The sequence below is a fragment of the Triticum dicoccoides genome, chromosome 5A (genome assembly GCF_002162155.2).
Source record: "Triticum dicoccoides isolate Atlit2015 ecotype Zavitan chromosome 5A, WEW_v2.0, whole genome shotgun sequence".
Lineage (NCBI taxonomy): Eukaryota > Viridiplantae > Streptophyta > Magnoliopsida > Poales > Poaceae > Triticum > Triticum dicoccoides.
The window spans coordinates 648,752,558-648,760,014 of NC_041388.1; the positions used below are offsets into that span (position 1 = coordinate 648,752,558).

Below are 7,457 nucleotides of genomic sequence, written 5' to 3' on the forward strand. Positions count from 1 at the left end.
ACAATGTATAGTGTAGGTGTTGGTGTTGTTAGTGTAGGTTTAATTTGTAGTGTAGTTTATACTGTAGTTTTTTTTTTCTGCGAGGTAGGTTTGTTTGTTACTTAGTTATAAAGAGAGAAAGAGTGAAGAGAGAGAGAGAAAGACAACTGAAGAGAGAGAAGAGAGGAGAGAGAGAAGCTAGATAGAAAGAAGAGAAGAGAGAAAGAAGAGAGATATGCATATGTTCATGTATATTTTGATATTATGTCAATATGTATATGTTCATGTGTATTTTGCAGGGAGGGACAAGAGAGAAGAGGGAAGAGTGAAGAAGGAAGAGAGTATAGTAGTTTTTGTTTAAATGAAATATATGTTCTTGATAAATACACAAATGTTTTTGTAAATGTGTGAACGCTTTATAAAATTACATGAATATCTTTTTTAAAATAAGTGAACATGAACGTTTCCAAAAATATATTACTCCCTCCATTCCAAATTAATTGACACAACCTCTATACAACATTGGGTCGGAGGGGGTAACACCTTTTAAAATTACATGATATTTTTAAAAGGCATGAATACCTTTTGAATTACATGAATATTTTCTAATATACAGGAATAATTTTGGTAAAAAGTTTTCTAAATACATGAACACATTTCAAAACTACATGAACATTTTCTAAAATATCCGGGCACCTTTTGAAATTCGATGACTATTTTCAAAATAAGTGATCAGTTTTTATAAAAATACAAGGTTTATTAATTTTTTGATATGTAGAACTATTTTTTTTACAATCTCGGATTTTTTACTTCTTGTATAGTTAAAATATTACTATTTATTTATATTTGTAACACAGTTCCATTAAGTGAGAGAATTTTTAACACAGTTCCAAATATAGCACTTCTTTTTAACGGGCCGCATTGGTCGGCACTTCGCTCGGGACGGCCATCCGGGCTCGCGCTAAGCGCAATCACTCGTATTTTAGTGGCCATCCCACCGAACAACACATTTGGCCCATTACCAGTTTTCGTTATTTATAAAATCTCCGCCGTCTCCGCATCTTACTCTGACCATCAGCAATGAGTCCGGCATAGCCGCCGCCATCCCAATCCACGTCTCCGGCGACCATCCCACCATGTCCTCACCGTGGAGGCTTTCGTGGGTCGTGCTGAGGAAACACGTCCCGGTGTACAATGAGGACGAGAAAGAGCAGGAGGACGACATCCTCGCACGCGCGACCAAGGATTGGGGGGACATCAAGGATGGGCAAAAAGTTGTAGTAGCTCCCGGGGGTCGGGGCACCCGGTTATCCTATCCGTCTCACCTGGTTGAGATTCGCGCGGTCTTCTGCAAAATTGCAGAGCAGCCGCAGCGTCCGGTTACTTAATCAGTGCGTTTGACCGTTCTAATTGGGGTGCTACTAGGGACTAGTAGACTATAGGTAGTAGCGGTATCCTTGGGCAGCAGGAGCAGCCTACTGCTGAAAAGACTTGTCATAGGAGTATGTTATACTACTTAATACAGTATCAGGTAGCAGGCTACTGTTCCCGACAGCCGCGTCAGGATATGGGCACTAGCGTGCGTGTGAAAAGCCAGGAACAGTAGCGCTAGGTGGAACTCGGTAGAATGATCGAGCTAGCTGGAATTTGATGAATCAATGGTTATACTGCTGTACCTAACTAGAATTTGATGAATGAATGGTTAGCTGGATTAGCAGTCGGGTCTGAGCTCCAGCGGCGATGCATCAAGGCGGGAGTCTTTTGTCCGGCGTGCGGGCGTGAGGAAACTGTTCACCATCGTTTTTGGGGCTGCGCTCATTCAGTCGTGTTCTGGAAGAAGCTACGCTTGGAAAAGGGAATTACGGTGGCGACCCCATCGTGTTACAACGGTTCCCAGGGCGTGCTATCAAGGTGGCTGATGGACTGGTTCGCGCAAGCAACAGCGGATGACAGGGCGATGATGGTACAGGCTGTGTATGGCTTGTGGCTGGCTCGCAACGAGACGAGAGATGGGAGTAAGATAAAGGAACCACATGAAATCATGAATTCTGTGGTGACTTTAGCAGAAGAATGGAAATCGGTCCATGCAAAGAGATTGGCAGAGAGCAGGCCAAAGAACATAATGAAGTGGGAACCCCCTGAAGAAGGCTGGATCAAGGCAAACTCGGACGGAGCGCTTATAAAGCAGGGTGGAAAAGGAGGCTCAGGTGTAGTTCTGCGTGACCATGCTGGTGCTTTCCGAGGGGTGGCGTGTCAGTTCTTCGGCGCCTCAGCGGATTCAGAGATGATGGAGATTAGAGCATGCAAGCGGGCCATTCAGATGGCGTTGGAGAGGAATGTACAAAAACTGCATCTGGAGCTGGACCATGCCGGCGTGGTGGCAATGTTGAATAACAAGGAACTGGAGCTCTCAGCGGCGGGGCCGTGTATTGAAGAGATCAAGGGTATGCTCAGAAGCTTTTCAGAAGTTAAAGTAACGTGGGTTAGTAGGAGTGCAAACTCTGCCGCCGATAGGTTAGCGAAATTAGGCTTGAGTGAAGAACTCAACAAAGTTTGGTTTTCTTTTCCTCCTGAAATTATTCTGGAGATTATTTCGGACGAAATTCCCAGCTATGCTTAAGTAATAAAGTGGCGGCTTTGATCCTCAAAAAAAAAAAGAATGGTTAACCTGCTGTACCTAATGACAGTCTACTGTACGTGGTGATGAAACCTAATTGAATGTGTTATGAATCTATCCATGCATGGACCGTCCCTAGTGGGAGCACAGTTATTTTGATCAGGGGAGTTGATGTAGACAAAATAGCAACAGTGACCGATATGATAGGTGAGACAGAATCCATATACTCCATCCGTTCCAAAATATAGCGCGTCCTCGTTTTTCGTGCTTCAACTTTGACCATAAATTTAACCAATGAGACCGGTTGCGGCGGCAACAAAAAAAATATATTTGAAAACTTCTTTTGAATACGAATTCACTTGTATAATTTTTGCTCCCGCCGCAGTCGGTCTCGTTAATTAAATTTATGATCAAAGTTGAATCTCGAAAAGCGTGGGCGCGCTACATTTTGGAACGGAGGGAGTAGTATAGGTTAAACAGTGACCTACACAGACCATTGCCATTTTAAAAGAATTTACCACTCCATCTCTTACTGATTACATAGTCTGCAAATTCATTCTTCATTGCAGGAGGCAAATTTGACAATTTTGACCTCGGGACGAAATCAATTCACGGAATGAACTGCCCGTGAAAGTATTTCACTCCCCTGACCTTTTTGTGTAGCATCCGCCACGCAGGCGCCACACCCTAGGGGTGTAACGCCTAGCTCGGGGGCGTTGCATGCCAGTCCATCGTGGCGGCCCTGGGCCCCGCACCCAGCAATGCAGCGCCTCGGAGCTAGGCGCCACACATGTAATGTGCAGCGCCTAGCGCTCGGGCGCTGCACTGTGACTTAGATCCAGCCGCGGCGGCCCTCTCTTCCCCCACCCACCCCATTGACAGTTACAGAACAGAACAGAAGAAGCCGCGGCGGCGGCCCTCTCCACTCCCCCTCTCAATCCCCTCTTCCAAATTCATCAGATCTGACGATTTGGTCCGTGGATTCCTTCACCAATCCATCCTAGAAGGTACCCTCCTCCGATCCTAATGTATGTTATTTTGAAGATTTTGAGAAACCTTGTTTGATTTGATTAGATTTGAATATTGCATGTATTATAATCTTGCATGTACCTAATTTAGCAACCCTAGTTTAGTACTCCCTCCGTTCATAAATATAGGGTGTATAGTTTTTGGCACGAAAAATAAAGAACGCATGTGGAGGGAAAATTTCACAAGTTTTGGGCGAGATTACACCTGACTAATTGGCATGAGAAAATAAAGAAGCTTGCCTAATATAAGGAAATGTGATCGAATCCCAAAAAAAATTATCCATACGAGTGGTGCAACTCAATACACCTTATATTTTGGGTTTTTCCTCAAAAATCTATACACCTTATATCAAGGAACGGAGGGAGTATATTTTATTGAAAAGATATGGTTTGGATACAAAGGTTGACATGTTTTTTTATATGGAAAAGAGATTTGTATTAAATCTTGCATGAAGTAGGCCTAGTTTAGTTTATTTGTGTTGAAATTATATTTGTATATTTGTATTGACAAGAATGCTTTGGATACATATGCTTTGAATTATGTATGTACTAGGCGTACTTTAGTTTATTTGTATTCAAAAGATAATCGTGTTGACAAAAAAGCTTTCTTTCAAAATTGTTAGGATGGTTTGGCTTCTCGATGATCACTGGGACAAACAACACCGGTCGTACGCTATGGCGGTGGAGCAGCGGGTAATAATGAAAGTGGCCGGTTTTATGAATTTCGTGTTTATTTCAAACACAAATGCCCCATATGTAATGTTATGATTTGTTTGTTTGTAGGAGCTTGCACCTCTGAAGCTTCGTTCTCACGGGGTCACCCTTGGGTGGATGCTCTATGATGAGGGATACACACCGTATGTAAGGGAGACATGACTTCTCCCTTTCATTCATATGGTCAGACGGTCGACGCCACCCAACAATACTCCAGCACTCATCGCGCTTATTAATCATTGGCGGCCGAAGACACATAGTTTCCATCTTCGGACCCGGGAGATGACCGTGACGCTCCAGGATATTGCTATGATCACCGATCTTCCTATCGATGGGAATCCTCTATGTATGAGTACCGATTCCGATGGGTGGTGCGCGCAGATGTATGCCCTTATCGGTATGGTTCCTCCGGAGCCTCGGGAACCAGCAGCAGAAGACAACAAGAAGGAAAGAGTCGCAGCCGGTGCTACTTTCACGTGGATTACCGAGCACTTTGGTACTTGCCCACCGGAAGCTAATGAGGACACGGTCAAGACATATGCTCGTGTCTACATGTGGTACGTGATATCCAGGACTATGTTTGCTGATGGCACAGGCAAGAATGCTCCATGGATGTGGCTGAAGGCGTTGACCGTCTTCGTTAGCAATTGGAGTTGGGGTTTGGCGACACTGGCTTACTTGTATAGACAGGTATGAAGTTGTTTCTTTTTCACTTCATTGCTATATTATGAATGCGATCTTGCTCTTAATTCAACCATGTTCTCTTTTATGTGCAGTTGGACGAAGCCTGTTGTAGGTCATCTGGAGGTATTGGTAGTTGTTTGCTCGCACTTTCCATATGGACCTGGGAGCGTTTGCCGGTTGGACGCCCGAAGACCGCGAAGTACGATGATTGGGACGACAAAGGCGACCCACTACGGCGACCCACTACGGCGACCCACTTGGGCTTACAAGTGGGATGTGTTAAATGAGACGACAGATGATCCCTCGGTTATGTACAAGTTGTACCAGAGCGAGCTTGACACGATCACGCCTAAGCAAGTGAATCGACATTGCATAAGTGATTATAATGCTTCTATTGTAAGTCGATATCAATTTTGCATTCTATCCCATTTTGCAGGTGATATGGGAGCCGTATGGAACAGGAGACAGTTTTGGTAACCCTTTAGAGTTTAGGCTGAATCCAATGTGCACTAGGGATAGGGATCTCTGGCGTATGCGGTGCCCACTCATATGCAACTGGGCGGTTGAGCTTCACCCCCCACATCGAGTGCGCCGTCAGTTTGGTTTGTTCCAGGCACACCCACTGGAGTGGGAGGACAAGGACAAGTTGCTACACGCGTAAGATATAATTAACCTTGAGCACTTAGCAGCTTCTCGGCGGTTTCGATGCTGCTAATATTATGTTTCTAACTTGCAGGTTGGATAGGAAAAGGTAGCGGAAGATCAAGGATTGGGACAAGCATCACAGGAAGTATGTCGTACAGTTTGCGCTTAGTGTGGAGTAAGCTAGGGCGGGAAAAGGAGTCCAGCTTCGTGAGCACTGCCCGATCGCGTTCAACAACTATATCACATGCTTTCTTGCAAGTACCCATGTGGAGGTATGCAAGCCGGCGTATGCTGAGGAGATTTTGGAAGAACCCACCGTTTTGATGAGGTAGCCCAGCACCAGTACAACGCATTAGTCAGGAAAGGCAATTCAGTGATCCCTTCAGCTCCAATGATGAACTTTGTGGTATTTGCCCTCTTTGCTTTTCATTCACACTATTCACATCTTCACCTGCCTAACACGTTAATACCATTTCTGTTCATAGCGTGCCCAGATCAAGAAAGCAGCTGATGAGACCGAGACTATTCTTGAAACAACCCCGACTGGCAAAAGCGATGGGGAAGGTACACTTCGAGCATTCATCAAGGTTCACATCTCCTTCAAACTAGCACTTAACATGTGTTGCTACGTTCGATGTCTCATTCACTTGTACATGTTGCAGCGCCAGGGCCAAAAGTTAAGGCGGCTATCAAACCTTTTCGGTTGTCATGACCCCGAGTATGTATCACCAGAAAGGTCTAGGTCGGCGACACCATCAGATCCCGCTTCGGGGCAGGGCCATGGTGATCATTTGGAGGATAAGGATGTGGGTGTGGTCACCCAAGAGGTATGGCATGAGCATATATATCCAATTGTTGATGCATTGCTAACTATATCCTCACACACAGTCTTTCCATATCTTTTGTTGATGCATAGGTTGCTGATGATATGACCTTGGGGACGTACCAGGTTAGGTACGCATACAGGTTAAAGCCTAGGACGGGAATCAACAAGTACACACCTGAAGACTTCACCCAAAGAGGCAAAAGGACGGTCGGCACCTCGCGGATGGTGGCTTTGGATGACTATTTGGATGACGATGTCGATGACATGGAGGAACCGGAGCCGGAGCGGGAGCGGGTTCCTCTTCCTAGGAAGGTGAAGAAGTTAGCCAGCAAGAGGGGGGGGGGGAGCAGCCAAAAAGCGCTCAGGGAACTAGTCATCGTCCTCTATTTGTAATGTTGAACTTGAAGTGGTGGTAGCTTGTAGTAATGTGGAACTTGTTATGTCGGTGAACTTGGAGTTGTGGTAGCTCTATGTTGAACTTGATCCTCTTTGTATGTCTTAGTTATGTTGAACTTAGAGTGGTTGTCTTAACAATGTTGAACTTGATCCTCTATGTTGCACTTGATCCTCTATGTTGTGGTAGCTCTATGTTGAACTTGATCCTCTATGTCGCACTTGTTGTCTTAATAATGTTCAACTGTGACTGAAATGTGAACTTAAAGTTCCTGACTGCTTATTCTAGGAAATGTTGCACTGTGCCTGAAAATGACCAAGTTTGCAAGTTATAGCCGTGCAACACCTAGCACGGAGGCTCCACACTAAGCAGTGCAACGCCTAGCTCCTGGGCGTTGCACTGCTCAGTGTGGCGCCTCAAGGCTAGGCGTTGGAGCGGCTGTACCTTGCAAACGTTTTGTTTGCTCTCTGCTTAGCTCATCCCAGGAGTGCAATGCCTCGGCGCTAGGCGTCACACTGTACAGTGCAGCGCCTAGCTCTGAGGCATTGCACTCCTGGGATGAGCTAAGCA

General features: G+C 45.2%; 1 pseudogene; it reads left to right on the forward strand.

Annotated features, from left to right (window-relative positions):
- The first annotated feature begins 1,115 nt into the window (after window positions 1-1,115).
- Window positions 1,116-7,457, forward strand: part of LOC119300310 — a 45,270-nt pseudogene continuing 38,928 nt past the window's right edge.